Source organism: Choloepus didactylus, chromosome 23 (assembly GCF_015220235.1).
Source record: "Choloepus didactylus isolate mChoDid1 chromosome 23, mChoDid1.pri, whole genome shotgun sequence".
Taxonomy (NCBI): domain Eukaryota; kingdom Metazoa; phylum Chordata; class Mammalia; order Pilosa; family Megalonychidae; genus Choloepus; species Choloepus didactylus.
The window spans coordinates 23754613-23771655 of record NC_051329.1 but is presented as its reverse complement, the minus strand read 5'-3'; the positions used below and the strand labels follow the sequence as shown (position 1 = coordinate 23771655).

The 17043-nt window shown below is 51.8% G+C and overlaps 2 pseudogenes; one reads left to right on the top strand and one right to left on the bottom strand.

Moving 5' to 3' along the window:
* Positions 1-2700, top strand: part of LOC119519298 — a 31979-nt pseudogene extending 29279 nt beyond the window's left edge.
* A 5636-nt stretch (positions 2701-8336) lies between these two features.
* On the bottom strand, positions 8337-9899 carry LOC119519296 (annotated as a pseudogene).
* Between the last annotated feature and the right edge of the window lie 7144 nt (positions 9900-17043).

Below are 17043 nucleotides of genomic sequence, written 5' to 3'. Positions count from 1 at the left end.
TGTCACCCCTCATAAGCTACATTATTATACAACCATCCTCAAGATTCAAGGGTTCTATGTTGTAGTTTGATAGTTTCAGGTATTTACTGCTACTATTCCAAGTCATTAGAAACTAAAGAAGGTTGTCTATACTGTGTGTAAGAGTGCCCACCAGAGTGACCTCTTGGCTCCTTTTGGAATCTCTCTGCCACTGAAGCTTATTTCATTCCCTTTCACACCATCCTTTTGGTCAAGAAGATGTTCTACATCCTAGGAAGCCAGGTCTAGATTCCTCCCCGGGAGCATAGTCCACATTGTCAGGGAGATTTACTCCCCTGGGTATCAGATCCCATGTAGGGGGCAGGGCAGTGATTTCACCTGCCAAATTGGCTCACTAGAGAGAGAGGGCCACATATGAGCAACAGAGAGGCACTCAGGAGGAGGCTCTTAGGCACAATCATAGGCAGGCCTAGCCTGTCCTTTGCAGCCACAGTCTTCCCAAGGGCAAGTCCCATGGTAGAGGGCTCAGCCCATCAAACCACCACTGGTGCTGTTAACCAATTCATTTTTAAACAGAGCTGGGAATAGGGTGAGGCAACAAGGAGACTAAGGTGCAAAGTGCCATTTGTCCTTTTACTTTCACAGACCTGAGAGTGGGTTGCTCCTTCATTTTGTGTTTGAGAATCTTTGTTTTCCCTATTCTAGTCCTGTACCTGGTTATAAATAATCCATAGATCCCTATTTTGGAAATGAAAACATTTATGGAAATAAGTTAAAGCAGTTTTTTGAAATTTATTTTTTAATGCATATGTTTGAAATGAAGAAAGATGGACAAATCAAGTCACTGCTTTCCAGAAAAATATCTGATGATGGACATGTTCTGTATTTGAACTGTCCAATATAATAGCCACTAAACACGTGTGACTTGATCTCTTGTTCTGTGACTAGCGTGTTTTATGTATTGAGTTTTTAATTTAACTCTGATCTTCATTACCGAAGAATCCCAAATAAGTTATGTAGATTCGCTCCCCCTATGAGGTGGAATTTAACTCTCCTCCTCCCCTACTTCCAACCCCCCTCCATTACCTGAGTGTAGTTTTGGACTTAGGTACTTGCTTCCAATTAACAGTGGATGAAAAGGGGAAAATAACTTTACAGTGGAGAAACTTCTCACAGAATCCTTCAGCAGCTGTTCAAGGCTAACTCCCCAGTGATAAGTCAGGTTGAAAGCAGGTATCCCTGCTACGATGTGATGAGAAGGGCTCATCCCTTTTGTGGTTTTCCAAAAAACCCATAACCCTAGTGTGATGGTGAGAAAAACAGCAGAGAAACCCAAATTGAGGGACAATCTACAAAACACCTGATCATTAGTTATTCCTTAAAATTGCCAAGGTCATGAAAAACTAGGAGTCTGACAAACTGTTCAGAGACCTGAGGAAGCGAAGGGATGTGATGACTAAATGTGCTGTGGTACCTGGATGGAATTCTGGAACAAAGGACATTATTTGAAAAACCAGTGAAACCCAAGTAAAGACTAGAGTTTATTTCATAGTAAAATACAAACACTGGCAGTTACTGTTAGGCCTAAGGATGCCATTTCTCATGTATAAATTTTAGACATTCCATATGTCTTTAAATCTGTGATGTCTTAATTTTGACTATGAACAGAAATCCTCAAGCTCAGAGTATCAATCATGTTTAGCTGTTGTGGTCTTGATACCATTAGAAAACATGGTTCTAAATAGTCAGGCCCGCCTGAGCCCACATCAAATAGAGAAACAAGTCTCCTTGCTTTGGTGAGAAGGTGAATTTATTGAACATGCATCACCAGGCAACTGGAGGAAAAAAAATCTTTCCAAGACCAGTTCAGTGTGAGAAGAGTGTTCTGTGCTTTTAGAACCCAAAACAGACAAAGAAATGGCCAGAATCCAGAAGAAAGCAGAAGGTAAGAATCAAAGAGAGAAAGCTGTTTGTGATGAAACATCTTCTATTGTCTTTATGTCCTCCCCTCATTCAGGCTTGTTTTTCAAGAAAAAGGCAGCAGCCAGCAGACTAGCTGGTGATATCCCTTGCATTTTCCTGCAGGCGATTCTGGCAAAGTTCCTGGGAACAAAGAGTAAGGTTTTTGTTGTTGAGATTAGAGCAATAGCAAATTATTTTAAGTAGGGCTTTTTATGCTTAGAATAACTCAAGGCTGCTTGAGTGAAGTGATCTTAATAAACACTTTTTTCCCCTTTTATAGGAGATGCTCACAAGATACCATTTCATAAGAATAAGAAAATGTCTCATAAAAAGGGGGGATTTATTTGATAGCTGGACAAGAGAAAATATTCAATAGAATTCGTTAGCTGGAAAATGGTTAGTATAGTCTTCAATAGCCAATAGAAGAACAAAAGCTGTTTATTAAGATCACCTCACTCAAGCAGCTTGAAGTTACTCTGACCATGAAAAGCCCTTGTTAACTAACTTGCTGTTGCTCTAATCTCAACAACAAAAACTTCTTCTCTGCTCCCAGGAACGTTCCCAGCATTGCCTGCAGTAAGATATGAGGGATGTAACCATATCGTCTCATAATCAGGACCTAGAAAAACAAGCCTGAATGAGGGGAAACCTGAAGATAACAAGAAGATGCTGACCAAACAGCTTTCTCTCTTCTATTTTTTTTTTTTTCCTTTCTGCTTTCTTCTGGCTTCTGACCATTTATTTGTCTGCTTGAGTTTATAAAAGCCCAAATAAGTCTTCTCACTCTGAACTGGTCTTGGAAAGCTTTTCTTCCCCTCCAGTTCCTTGCTGATGGATCTTCAATAAACCCACGTTCTCACCAAAGCAAAGAGACTTGTTTCTCTGTTTCATGTGGGATCAGGTGGGCCTAAATATTTAGAACTGTGTTTTCTAATGGTAACAGTGTTAATTATGTTTTTAGGTTTCAACCACATCATGCTGGCAAGTACAGCTCTGGGAGGTATGTTCTTTGTACAGTTGATTTAGTGCAGCATCGTTGGTCCTCTGGGAACAGGTCGGTGGACTTCGGGGATCCATGGGACTGTCTCATGCGCCCTCCGGCACCAGGCAACAGAGCCCGCCTGGAGGCAGTGCCCACTGAAGGGCCAAAGTGACTGAGTCTTTCCTGGCAGGCAGAGCAAAGGTGTCTGTAGTAAAAGGTGTTTTCCGGAACAGCACGTTCCCATCTGCTCCTGGAGCATGTCCATGTGATGTGGGTGACACCTTCATAGTTCTAGGGGCCACAGAAAAGGCTCTCGGCAGTAACTCCGACGGGGAGAGAGCAGGCAGGCACAGTACTAGGAGCCTGTGTAAACATGCAAGCACTTCAATTACAACAGAGGGCTGTTTCTTTCTTTACATTTTAATAGGGTTGTATTAGATAATGGGTACAACATAATTTATATACTTGCCTCTTTTAAAAAGTCTGTCTTTGTTATTGTTGAAGATGGAGCTCTGCCTTGTAGCTAACTGCAAGCACTTTCAGAGAAGTATCAGAGCAAAACAATGTAACTGAGAAGGAAATTTGGCTGTTTCTGTAACATATAACATTTTAAAAAACAAGTAAAACCATAACTAGCAGTACTATATTGTTGTTTACTCTTATGCAGATCAGTAACCAAAAGAAGATTAGAAAAATTTTAATTTTTATAATATTGTCTAATCATTTCTTGTGCAGCTTGTGATATTAACCATTTTTACCACTTCACTTTTTTTTCAAGGTGAAAGAACAAATTATTTGAACTGTTGAGAATAAAAAGATATTTTTTAGGGCTTGACCTTGAGAAAATAAAATGTTAAAAGTTGTTAGGTTTGAATCTGACCGTAATACCACAAATTTAGAAACTGATGAAGAAATAGCTCTTAAAAAACTCCCACATTTTTGGAAAATAATAAAATATGACCACATAACCATTGTGATAAAAGAGAAGCACTAGGGAAATTAGGGAATACATGGAATTGAATGATAATGAACATATTACAGTCAAAAATTGTGAAACAAAGCTAAATGAGTATGAAAGCCAAATTTTTAGCCTTAAACATATGGGAGGAGGTTATAAACAATGAGGTAAACTTCTAAAAAGTTGCAAAGAGTAGCAACAGAGCAAACCCACAGGATCAAGAATGAAGAAATTATAAAGAATGGGGAAAGTAGAAATGAAATCGAGAAGAAAATAGTTTTACAGAAGATTACCAAAAAAAAAAAGTTGGTACTTCACAAGATTATTAAGACAAACTTCTGGCAGAACTGGTCAATAAATTAAAGATGTCTAATCATTTCTTGTGCAGCTTGTGATATTAACCATTTTTACTTGTAAACACAAGACCTGCAAACTTCCCCCTTTCCCTATAAAGACCCAGGTAGTAACCATGTTAGGCTTTGAGTGCAGTGAGCCTAGTCTCTGTTGCAATCAACTCTGGTGATGTAGCAGGAAAGCAGCCAGAGACAATACCGCAGGGAACGGACAGGTCTGTGTTCCAACGAAAAAGTTACTTATGGATACAAATGTGACTTTCATGTCAATTTCACACCACCAAAATAACATTCTCCTTTTAACCTCCTCCTCCAACCACTTAAAATTAAAACCACCATTCTTAGCTAGCTGCAAGTTGTGCAAAACCAGGTGGGGGGATGGATTGGATTTGCTCCCAGATGCAAACTGAAGGGAGGGGGATCAAGGCCCAGGTGCGTTGTCAAGCTCCATAACCGTGGAGCATGCACGACTGCTTTTTTGGAAAAGGTGAGACACCTGAGCTTATGAGAGTTGCATTCTAGGAAGGGAAACATATTCCTGGAGGGACCGAACCTCTGCTACCCAAGCCCTTCCAGAGACACCAGGTCTTGGCCACTCTCTCTGCTCCCCGCCGCTAGTCTGCGCAGCACCGGGTGGCCGCCAGGGGCGCCAGAGCGCGCACACGCGGGTGACTAGCACCTGCCTCTGGAAGGCTCCTGGCGGGCAATCAGACCCCAGCGGGCTCCTGGAGGTGTTGGCAGCGCCCCAGGCCTGAGGAGGCTTCCTTGTCCTGGGCTTAGCCTGGGGCTAAACTCGGGCCTGGTGCCTTGGCCAAAAGGAACTGAGCACAAACCATGCGTCGCTTCTCAATTGTATGTATTTTTCACTTGGTGAAACGCCCTACAGCTTAGAAATCACTCATGCCAAGCAAGCAGAGCTGGCTCTTGGCTGTCCTGGGGGCTGCTGGTCAGCAGACAGCCCTTCCCTTTGGGAGTTTCTTCTCCTTCTCCGCCCTAAGCGAGTGCATGGACGCACACACAGGCACTACCACCCCCAAACCTTAGGGCCACATCACCAGCCGGACCAGCCTTAGCCCCATCTTTTTTCTTTAGGAATTTGCTCTGCTTTTAGGCGAGTGACCTGAACTTGGCCTTGAAGCTCTGAGGCAGGCCTGGGGCGGGGATGGTAGGAAGACACCCTTCCTCAACTAAAGAAAGGGCAGAATGGAAGTGCCGGCTCCCACCGCTGGCCAGGTCAGGAAGTGGGACTAAGCCAGCAGGGGCTCCGCATCCAAAGGGGTGCTTGGGTTTGGGGGCAGTGCCCTCACTTCTCCCCGGTAGCCCGCTCCCCGTTTGGCCCCGGGAAGCAGAGTGACCTCTGAGTCTTTGGCCCCAGGCGGGCTCCTCTCGCCCCGCGGTGATTCAAGCGAGGCGGGGCGTAGGGGAAGGCGCGGGGTTGGGGCGCGGGGAGCCGGCCGCCGCCCATTTGAGGCCCGCCTCAGGAGGAGGGAGAGCAGGGGTCGGGCGCGGGGCGGTGCCTCGGCGGGGCGGCCGCGCGGCTTCATCTGCCGCTGGGATCCCGCGCAACCAAGGAGCCGGCGGTTGCGAGGCCGACGGACGCACAGGCTGGAGGGAGCGCGCCGCAGTCCCCACTTGGCCTGGCTCCGGGGAGCACGGGCGGTGAGCGCGGAGGACGCAGCCAGGCTAGAGGCGCCGGGCAGGCGCGGGGGAGCGGCGGCGGCGGCAGGGAGTGGGCTCCGGGCACTCGTCGGGCGCCTGGACACGGCGCGGCGGGGAAGATGACCGCCGGCTCCTGCGCGCTCCTGCGGCTCTCGCTCTCCAGCTAGCTCCGGGTAAGTTGCGGCCCCCGGCCTCTTGGGAGTCGGGGCCAACGAGGGGCCGGCCCCGGAGCCTGCGGGGCGCGAATACGCGGTGCGAGAGTCTTCTCAGCTTCCCAGGCTGTGCCAGTAACCCCGCCGCGTGCTCCGTGGTACCCAGTCCGGCACCCGAGTTCTTCGAAGCTGCCAGCCGTGGGCAGGAGTGGGAGGGCGCCGGGTCGGCGTGGAGCGGCGGAGCGGGGCGAGAGTGTGGACGGGTGGCCGGGGTACGGTCGCAAGCCCAGCCGGGAGCGGGACCCGCCGGGCATCCCTCGCCGCCTGGTGCCCGCGGCAGCTACCCGGAGCTCGTGTCGCAGGCGCTGGCATAGGCTGCCTGCTGGCGGAGCCGGCGCGCCCTCCACTGCCCGGGAGCCGCGCGCCTCCGGAGTTATTAGCGCGCCAGCAGGGCTCAGGGCTGAGGGCTAGGGGATCCTTGCTGGGGCCGGCCGGGGTACAGGGGACCATCAGGTCCGGCCGCTTCTGCGCTTGGATTGGGGATCCGCGGTCCCAGCACCTCCCCGCTTTTGTTCCGGGTGTCGGCCAAGACCGTCTCTGCGACTGGGTGGCGGATGTGGACCGGGGGACACCCCTGCCGCGGAGCCCTGCCGCGGCGCGGGGTGCAGCAGGAGTCCTGGCGGGGCCCGCATGGCTGGGAGCGGGACGGGGTGGCGGGTTCCGGGTCCGCTCGGGCGGGGAGGGCGCTCTGGGGTCGCAAGCTGGACGCACGTTTCTTCCTGGGGAGACGCGCGGGCCTTCTCCCCAGCTTGTGCTCTGCATTTCGCAATGTGTAGTGCCTGGGTGGCGGGGGGAGGTTCTGAGAAGCTGGTGTTTGGGGTGTGGGGAGGTCTAGGTGAGGCCTGGGCGGAGGCAGAGGGGCCGCGGGAGTTGCAGGCATCCCCTTTCGTGACCCATAGGCCTCGCTGCCTCCTCCCGGACCGCGCTGTTGTAACCTTGGCAATAAACAAGTGCGAGCGGACAAGGCCGGCTCCGAGGCTGCAGGGCGGCCCAGGGTGTCCTTGGCGCATGACCCTGGATGGGGGGAAAGTTGCATGGACAAGTTTAGCCTTCTGCGGGGATGTGAGTGCTATTGGAGCTGCGTTCCGGAGGAACGGAGAGGTGACTTGGAGCTTTACCCCAGCAATGAGGGCCGGACCCTCTCTGCCTCCTTCTTGGGGCATTTGGGTGGAGGTGTGCCTGCGTCCCGTCCTGGGTGCCCCGGAGCTCCAGGCTTGGAAGCCTGGGCGTGGGGGTTTGGAGGCGGCGTTGGGCGGGGAGGCGAGTTGTGCTCTGGCAGCAGGGTGAAGCTGCAGGCTGCGCTCCGAGTTCCCTGTGCTCTTTCCCCTGTGGTGGGCTGGCTTCCCAATTACACAGGCAACTGCCTCTCCCTGCAGCCCTGAAGCCCCAGAGCTTGCCTGTGGCGCTTGTTCCCCGCAGCCAGGGAGGGGCCCTTTCACCCATCCCCATCCTCCTCTGTCCTCTAGGTGCCATGCAGACGTGAGTCCTCGTTGGGCAGGAAAGCTGAGCAAGTGTCCTAGGACAGGACGATGCCCACCCTTTCTGTCCTGGATGGGCTGGAGGTGGGGGCAAAGGACGAGGGGAGGGGAAGGAGCTGGGCCCCTCATCCACCCCCTCGGTGTATCCCGGCCTCCTCACAACCGCTTTCAGAGCTGGTTGCTTTGCCCAGTTCTTGGTTGATCCTCAGGACTCCTCTTTATTGGTTTCTCTCCCCCTCCTCACTTCTGGGTTGAACTTGCCCAGAGGAGACTTCAGGAGGTGGCTGGTTCTCCTCCTCTAAAGCACAAAGCATGGGGCCCACAGGGAAAATGGCTCTGCAAAGGGCAGGCCTGGACTCTGCCTGCCCCCAGCTGCTGGCCCCACCTGGAGTCCCCCCTCTCTTCAGGGGCTTCCTTGGCTGACACTGGACTCCTGCTCTGCCCTGTGAACCCCACAGGGCCCCCAAACTTGCTGTCAGCTTGCCCTGCACTCCGTGTGGCACGTCCTCCCAGTTGCTTGGGAGAGAGGCTTCCAGTCCCCACCAGTGCTCCAGTAAATCCCCAGAGGCCAGAGAAGCAGGGACAGGCCAGCCCAGCCTGGAGGAGACAGGTCATCGGCATTTCTGTGGCAGTGGAGACCTTGCCCACAACAGATCCTCCATAAAACATCACATTAGATTTCTTTGGATTGCCTTTTCTTATTTTTGCAAAAAAAAGAAAAAATTATTTTCCTTTGAAATAAAATGTACAACCAAAAGAGCTCAGGGCGTGGGGCAGTAAGGAGGATTGGGGGGGGACAGCATTTTGGGGTAGGACTCCTGTGCTTCTCATCCCTCCACCCCATGCCTTTGCAAAAGGAGAAATTTCGGAAGGAAAGGGAAATACATGCTGTGCCGGGTGCTTTTTCTGGAGCACGTTATCCCTTGGGTACAGCAAGTAACATCAGAACCATCAAATTGGCAGAGCCCTTGGAAATCATAGCCCACTCCGAACCCCTAATGTTCACATGGGCACACGGACTCAAAAAGAATATGCCTGAGGGCACATACCAGATCAAAGACGTGAAGTTAGGACTAGGAACATCTGGGCCACCTGAGCACTGGACTCAGTGTTAGGCGAATGAGCCCATGTAGTGAGAAGGTTTTCTGCTGGCAGCCCCTGCTCAGTGGTCCCTGCCCTCAGTCTAAGAGGTGGCTCTGTAAGGACCAAGAAACCCGCGGTGGTTATGAACCTCAGGAGTATTTTTTAGCACCAGATTGGGGCACTCTCCTGCCAACCCAGTTTCTTGGGGCCTCTCAGGCAGGGGCGATGCTCTTGAAGGCCCCTGTAGCCATGTGGGAGGTGGGGAAAGAAGCCAGCAGGGCTGGGGAAAGCCTCGTCCTAGGCCTTTCCACTCATCGCCTCCTCCCCGACTTCAGTGGGGCCCAGAGAGGACACGGTGGGGAAGGCCAGGGTGTCACCTTGTTTCTTGTTTCTGGGCAGGGCGCCACCTCCTCCCCAGCAGGAGAGAAGGTTCAGAATCGCTTTTCCTCAGGCCGGGAGGTAATGAGCAGCTTCTTGTTCCCCAAATCCCACCAGGCTGCCGTGTGGAAGGCGACGTTGGTCATGACGACGGTGCACTCCAGGATGGCCAAGATGGTGTTCACTCCAGCTTCACAGTACATGTTGTGCCGAAAGTAGACAGCCAGCGCCGTGAGGAAGGAGACGAAGTTGACGATGAAGAGCCTCTGTTTCCAGCTGTAGGACTTGCGATCTGTGAGCTTCTGGGTCAGTCTCCAGAGAATGCAGGTGAGGAGCACGTGACTGAGGGATGTGAGGTCCTCGGAGGGGGAGACGTAGGTGAGCACTAGCAGCACAAGGTTCTCCACGACCTTGAGGCTGAAGTTGAGGCGGGAAAGTGGGCGGCAGCCAGGGCACGGGCGTGGGCAGCTGAGGGAGTGGCTGCAGTAGGCAAAGGCCACCAAGAAGCGGGGCGCCGAGTGCAGGCCGATGCAGAAGCGCCACTCGTAGCACTGGGCACCTCCCCGCCGATGGCTGAGCTCACTGACGGCAGGCGATTGGGCACCTTTCAGTTTCGTTCCATCACCTCTTTCTTGGCCGGCGCAGGGTTTTCTTACAGGCTTCTGTGGGTCTTGATGCTCAGGACGGGGTGCGGCTAGCAAGCTTTTGTGAACATGCTCCAAATTGCTTGTCTTTAGAATGGAAGAAGGACAGTTGGAAAGGGTGCTGTGAGAATTAGGCAGAGTAGGAGTGTGTGTTCCTAGGATGCTCTGGATCTACCAAGGAGTCCTCTCCCAGGCGGAGGTCCCGTGCCATCCTGGAGCCTTCCTTCTGTAAACAGCACACTGGTTTCAGAGGCTGGAGGGCTTGCTTCCTTCTGGGGTCAGTGTGTCCTGGCCGGCTGCCAATCCTTGGTTCCTTTGCTTTTCTGTCACGTGGAGATGTCTTCCCCTTTGGTTCCTTTTCTGGAATGTTTTTGCTTGAACCTCTCTGCTTTCTGTTCGTAGGCCCGTACGGGGGATCTTCGGTCCAGACAGAACTTTAAGGCTGGGTTCTCAGGAGTTTACACGGCATTAATCTCCAAAAATATTCTGGAAGGAGAAAAGCTACTCAAAGATAGGGACAGGGGTGTGACAGGTGGAAGAGAATTAAAACCATGCTCTTGATTGGGGAGAACTTTTAGATTGAAAAGACAAGTTTTGGTTGCTCTTAGATCTGTGCTATCAGCAAAACTATGGTTGTGAGTTCAGCAGTGACGTGAAAGGCATTTGAATCACAGGGTGTGATTAAGAGTCCCTGCCATTTTTGAGTGAGGTGAATCATTTCCTTGGCAGCAAATTAGGATTTGGATGTAATGTCACTCAAACAATGCACAGAGAGACTTTCTTACCAAGTATTTTTATGTATGAGATTCTGTATTTTTAAATTATCTCAGCTCCAAAATGCATGATAAAGCAGACGATGTTTTTGGAAACATGGTAAATAAGCCCACAGCCATGACGTTAACAAACGTGGCATTCATTTTCATTACTGCCCCATTGACAACACAGAAACACACATGCAGGAGGGAATGACCAATTAGCTCCTATATTTTCCTTACACCAGAAAGAATCAGAGTAAGATTGAAAAATTAAAAGTATAAAAGAACAGCCAAATCATTCCCCCCCATCCTACCTTATTTTTCATTTAGTTTTTGTCCCCATTTTTATACTCATCTATCCATATGCTGGATAAAGGGAGTGCAATTCACAAGGTTTTCACAATCACTCCATCACCCCTTATAAGCTACATTGGTATACAATCATCTTCAAGAGGCTACTGGGCTGGAGTTTGGTAGTTTCAGGTATTTACTTCTAGCTATTGCAATACATTAAATCCTAAAAAGAGTTATCTATACAGTGTGTAACAATGTCCACCAGAGTGACCTGCTGACTCCTTTTGAAATCTCTCAGCCACTGAAACTATTTCATTTCATTTTGAATCCCCCTTTTCATCAAGAAGATGTTCTCAATCCCATGCTGCCGGGTCCAGATTCATTCCTGGGAGTCATATCCTGTGTTGCCAGGGAGATTTACACCCCTGGGAGTCAGGTTCCAAGTAGTGGGGAGGACAGTGAGTTCACCTGCCAAGAGAGAGGGCCACATCTTAGTAACATGTTGGTATTCAGGGGGAGATTCTTAAGCAGAATTACAAGAAGGGGCTGTGGCCCGGATCAGAACCCATATATGTGAGGTATAGACTGGTGGAAGCTGGGGCCCATCTTGAAAGCCATATACCTGTGGGCCCCAGATCAGAGCCCATTAGACTACAGTGTAGATGGGTGGATGCTGATGCCCGGCTTTGAGCCCATATGCCCACAGTGTAGAAAGTTGAAGGCCTGGGGCCAGCTTTGTGTCTAAATACCGGTGGTGTAGACAGAGGTTGGAGCCCAGTTTCAGCTATGGGGTATATATGTGGAGACTGGGGACTGGCTCAGAGCCCAAATGCCCACAGTGTCTATGATTGGAGGCTGGGTCCCAAGTTGGATCCAGTATAGCTGTGGGGTAACAGGTGAGACAACAGCCCTTCTCGGAGCCCATATCCAGACACTTAGATGGGTGGAGGCTAGGGCCCAGCTTGCAGCCCATATACCTGAGGGGTAGATGAGTGGAGGTTTGGGCCCAACTCAGAACCCGTATCCTCAGAGTGTAGACAGGTCGAGACTGGGGCTTGTCTCGGAGCTCATGTCCCCAGAGTGTAGACAGTTGGAGGCTGGGGCATGGCTTGGATCCCATATAACTCTGGAGTGGACAGGAGTAGCCTGGAGATCCACTTAGTGCACATTTACCTCTGGGGGAGATGAGTGGGGGCTTGGGCAGAGCTCAGAGCCCATCTGCCCACAGTGTATTCAGGTGGAGGTGTGGGACCCAGCTTGGGGCCTATGAACCTGTGGGGTCCACAGGTAGAGGCTGTGGCCTGGCTCAGAGCCAAAAATATCTGTTATAGACAGGTGAAAGCCTGGGGACAGATTTGGAGCCCATATATCTGGGGGTAACTGGGTGGAGGCTGGGGTTGTGCTCAGAGCCAAGATACCTGTGGGGTAGATGGGTGGAAGATGGGGCATTGCTCAGAGCCCAAATACCCACAAACAAGAGGGGAGAAGGTTGGGGCCAAGCTTGTGTCCATGTACCTATGGGGTAGACAGGTGGAGGTGATGGCCCGCCTCAGACCCCATATCCCCACAGTGTAAGCGGTTGGAGGCTAGGGCCCAGCTCAGAGCACATACCCCCACAGTGCAGGCTTGGGGCCCAGCTCGGAGTCTGTATAACTGTGGTATAGACAGGTGGAGGCTTGGGCCCAACTCGGATCCCATATAGCTGTGTGGTAGATTGGTGGAGGTTTGGCTCCAACTCAGAGCTTATGTCCACACAGTGTAGACAGATGTAGGGTTGGGCCCATTTTGGAGCACATTTATCCAGGTGTAAGCAGGTGGACACTGTGGCTGAGCCTTGAACCCATGTTCCTGTGGGGTAGATAGGTGAAGGCTGTGGCCTGGGTCGGTGCTCATTTCCATTGAATGCAGACAAGGGGAAGTGTGGGGCTGTGCTTGCAACCCATATACCTTGTGTGTAGATAGCTGAAGGCTGGGGCCCAACTAAGAGCCCAAATCCCCACAGTGTAGACAGGCAGAAAATGGGGCCCAGCTTGGAGCCTATATACTATGGGTATATGGGTGGATGTTGGAGCCTGGCTCCAAGCCCCAATCCCTACCGTGTAGACGGGGGTAGGACAGATCCCAGCTTGAAGCCCATATTACTACAGTATAGACTGGTAGAGGCTGGGGCCTGGCAGGATGCCCATATTCCCTCAAGGTAGTTGGGTGAAGGTTGGGACCCAGCTTGGAGCCCATATACTGGTGGTATAGACAGTTGGATGCTGGGATCCAGCTTGGAGCCCATATTACCTGTGGGGTAGACAGGCGGAGGCAGGGGCCTGGCTCGGATCCCATACCCTGAAAGTCATTATGGGTGGAGGCTGGAACTCCGCTTGGAGCCCATATCCCCACAGTGTAGATTGGTGTAGGCTGGGAAAAGTTTGGAGCCCGTATAACTGTGGTGTCCAGAGGTCGAGGCTGGGGCTTGGCTCGGGGCCCAAATAACTGTGGTGTAGACCAGTGGAGGCTGAGACCCAGCAGGAGCCCATAAACCTGTGGAGTAGGTGGCTGAAGACTGGGCAAGGTTCAGAACCCATATTCCCACAGTGTAGATGGGTGCAGGCTGGGGCTTGGCTAAGAGCCCATATCCTCACAGTGTAGCTTGGTGGAGACATGTAACCCATATATGTGTGGTGTAGACATTTAGAGGCTGGGGCCCAGCTTGGAGCTATATAACTGTGGTGTTGACAGGTGGAGGCTGAAGCCTGCATTGGAAACCATATACCTGTGGGGTAGACAAGTGAAGGCTGATGCCAAACTTGGACCCAAAATTTCTGCAATGTAGACCAGGGTTGGCTGAGTCCTAGCTTGTGGTCCAGATACAACTGGGTAGACAGGTGGAGGCTAGGGTCCAACTCGGAGCCTATATCCCCATAGTGTAGACAGTGGGAGGACTGGGCCTGGCTCGGAGCACAGATTCAAACAAGGTAGACGGGTGTTGGCTCTGCCCAGCTTGAAGCCCATATAACTCTGGGGTAGAAGGGTGGTGACTGGGCCTGACTTGGAGCTCATATTTCCCCATATAGAAAGGTGGAGACTGGGGCCCACATTGGAACCCATATACCTGTGGGTAAGACAGGTGGAGGCTAGGGCTTGCTCAGAGCCCATATCTCCACAGTGTTTGTGGGTTTAGGCTGTGACTCGGCTCAGAGCCCATATTCCGACTGTGTAGACATGTGTACGCTGGGGCGTGTCTTGGAACCCTTAAACCTGTGGGCTTGACATGGGGAGTGTGGGTCCTGGCTCAGAACCCATACATCTCCGGTGTAGATTGGTTGAGGCTGGGGCCTGGTTAGGATCCCATATTCCTGCATTGTGGACGGGTGGAGGCTGGGGCCTGGCTGAGAATGTGTATAACTTTGGTGTAGACAGATGGAGGCGAGGACCCAGCTTGGGGCTCATGATTCTCTCAACTTAGACGGGATTAGGCTGGGTCCAGCTTGTAGCCCATATCCATCTTGGGTAGACAGGTGGAGGCTAGGGTCCGTCTCAGTGCCCATATGCCCATAGTGTAGATGGTGGAAGATTGGGCTTGGCTCAGAGTTCAAATTCACACAAGGTAGATGGGTATTGGCTGGGCCCAGCTTAGAGCTCATATAAGTCGGGGGGAAGACAGGGGAAGTCAGGGGTCTGGCTGGAAGCCCATATCCCAACAGTGTGGACATGTGTAGGCTGGGTCCCAGCTTGGAGCGCGTATACCTGTGGTGTAGACAGGTGGAAGCTGCGGTCCAGCTTGGAGCCCATATACTTATGGTGTTAATGGGTAGAGCCTGGGGCCTGGCTTGACTTCCAAACAGCTGGTTTTGACAGCCATAGGCATGGGGCCCGTATAACTATGGGGCAGAGGGATGGAGGCTGGGGCCTGCCAAGTAGCCCATATCCCCTCAGTATAGATGGGTGGAGGCTTGGAACCCAACTTGGAACCCATATGCCTGTGGTATAGACAGGTGGAGCCTTGGGTGTAGCTCAGAATCAGAACAACTGTTTGGACGATTGTAGGCATGGGGCCCAGCTTGGAGCCCATAGAACTGTGGTGTAGACTGGTGGAAGCTGGAGCCCAGCATCAGTCCATATAGCTCTGGGGTTGACAGGTGGAGGCTGGAGCCTGGCTCAATGCCCAAATAACTGTGTTTTAGACAGGATGAGTTGTCGGGCCCAGCATGGAGACCATATTTCCATAGTGAAGAAGGGTGTAGGCTGGGTACAGCTTGTAGCTGCTATCTCCACAGCGTAGACGGGTGTGGCTGGTGCCTGTCTCAGAGCCCATATCCACACAGTGTAGACAGGTGGAGGTTTCAGGTGAAGCTTGGAACGCAAATAGCTGTGGTGTAGACGGATGCATGCTGAGGCCCAGCTTGGAGCCCATATATATACCTGTGGGGTAGATGGCTGGAGGCCGGGGCACAGCTCAGAGCCCATATTCCCACAATGTAGATGGTTGCAGGCTGGATCCTTGCTCGAGTCCGTATCCCCACTGTGAAGACGTGTGGAGGATCTGGCCCGGCTTTGAGTGCATATTCCCACAGAGTAGACGTGGAGGCATGGCTCGCCGCTTGGAACTCATATATCTGGGGTGTAGAGAGACGGAGGCTATGTCCTGCCTTGGAGCCCATATAGTCACAGTGTAGACAGCTAGAGACTAGGGCTCAACTTGGAGCCCATATCATATGACTGTTGGATAGAAAGTTGAGGCTGGGGTCCAGTTCTTGCTCATATTTCTGCACTGAAGATGGTTTGAGGCTGGTGCCCACCTTGTAACTCATATACCCGTGGGGCTAACAGGTGAAGGCTAGAGAGCAGCTAAGAACTTATATCCCCAGAGTGCAGATGGGGGAAGGTGTGGGGCCTGGCTTGGAGCCCATATATGTATGGTGTAGACAGGTAGAAGCTAGGGCTAAGCCTGGGGCCCAGATGACTATGGTGTAGACAGGTGGAGGCTGGGAACCAGCTCTGAGCCAATATCCCAAGCATGTAGATAGTGGAGGCGTGGGCCCTTCCTGGAGCCATACACCTGTGGTGTAGACAGGTGGAGGCTGGGCCCTGCACCGAGCCCATATCCATCTAGTTTAGCCTTGTTTTGGCATGGGGCTGAGCTTGGAGCCCATATAAATGTGGTGTAGATGAGAGGAGGCTGGGGCCTCGATTGGAGCCCATAACCCCACAGTGTAGACAGGTAGAGGCTTCGGCCCACGATCGAGCCCAGCTAACTGTGTGGTAGACAGGAGGAGGCTGTGCCCAGGAACAAGCCCATGTCCCCACAGTGTAGACGGGTGTAGGTTGAGCCCAGCTTGGAGCCCATATCCCCATAGTGTACTTGATTGGAGGTGTGGGGCCCACCTTGGACAAGCCCATATACCTGTGGTGTAGACTGGTGGAAGTTAGGGCCTGGCTCAGAGCTCAAATGTCTGGTGTAGACAGGTATATGCTGGGTACCAGCTGGGAGTCCACATCCCCACAGTGTAGCCTGGTTGTGGCACGGGCTCTGAGCTGGGTCCCAGCCTGCACCTGCCTATACTGTGGGAATATGGGCTCTGAGCTGCGCCCCAGGCTTCAACCTGTTTAAAACACAGATACCTGGGCACTGAACCAGGCAGCCTCCATCTGTCTAGACCAGAGGTATATGAATACAAGCTCAGCCTCAGTCTACACCCGTCCTCATCGTGGGAATGTGGGCTCCATTTCTGGCCCCAGCCTCTACTTGTCTACCCCATAGGTATACGGTCTTCAAGCTGGACCTCATGCTCCATGCGTCTACACTGTATGGATATGGGCTCTGAGCCAGGTCAAAGCTTCCACCCATCTCCACTGTGGGAATATGGGCCCCAAGCTTGGCCCTACCCTCCACCTATCTACCCCGAGGTATATGGGCTCTAAGTGGAACCCCAGGGTCCTCTTGTCTACACTACTGGTATATGGGCTCCATGCCAGGTACTGGCCTCCACCCATCTACTCCGTGGTGATATGGGCTCTGAGATTATCCCAAGCATCCGCACATCTACCCCACAGGTATATGGGCTCCTAGTTGGGCCCCACACCTCCACCTGTCTATACAACATTTATTTGTGCCCCAAGGCGGGCTCCAGCCTTGACCTGTCTACACCCATATATAAAAGTTCCAAACCAGGCCCAACCTCCATCTCTCTACCCCTTAGGTATATGTGCTGCAGGCCAGACCCCAGCCTAAAACAATCTACAGTGTAGGCATAGGGAATCCAAACTGGGTCTGTTCTCCACCTGTCTACACCAGACTTATCTGGGCTCCAAGCT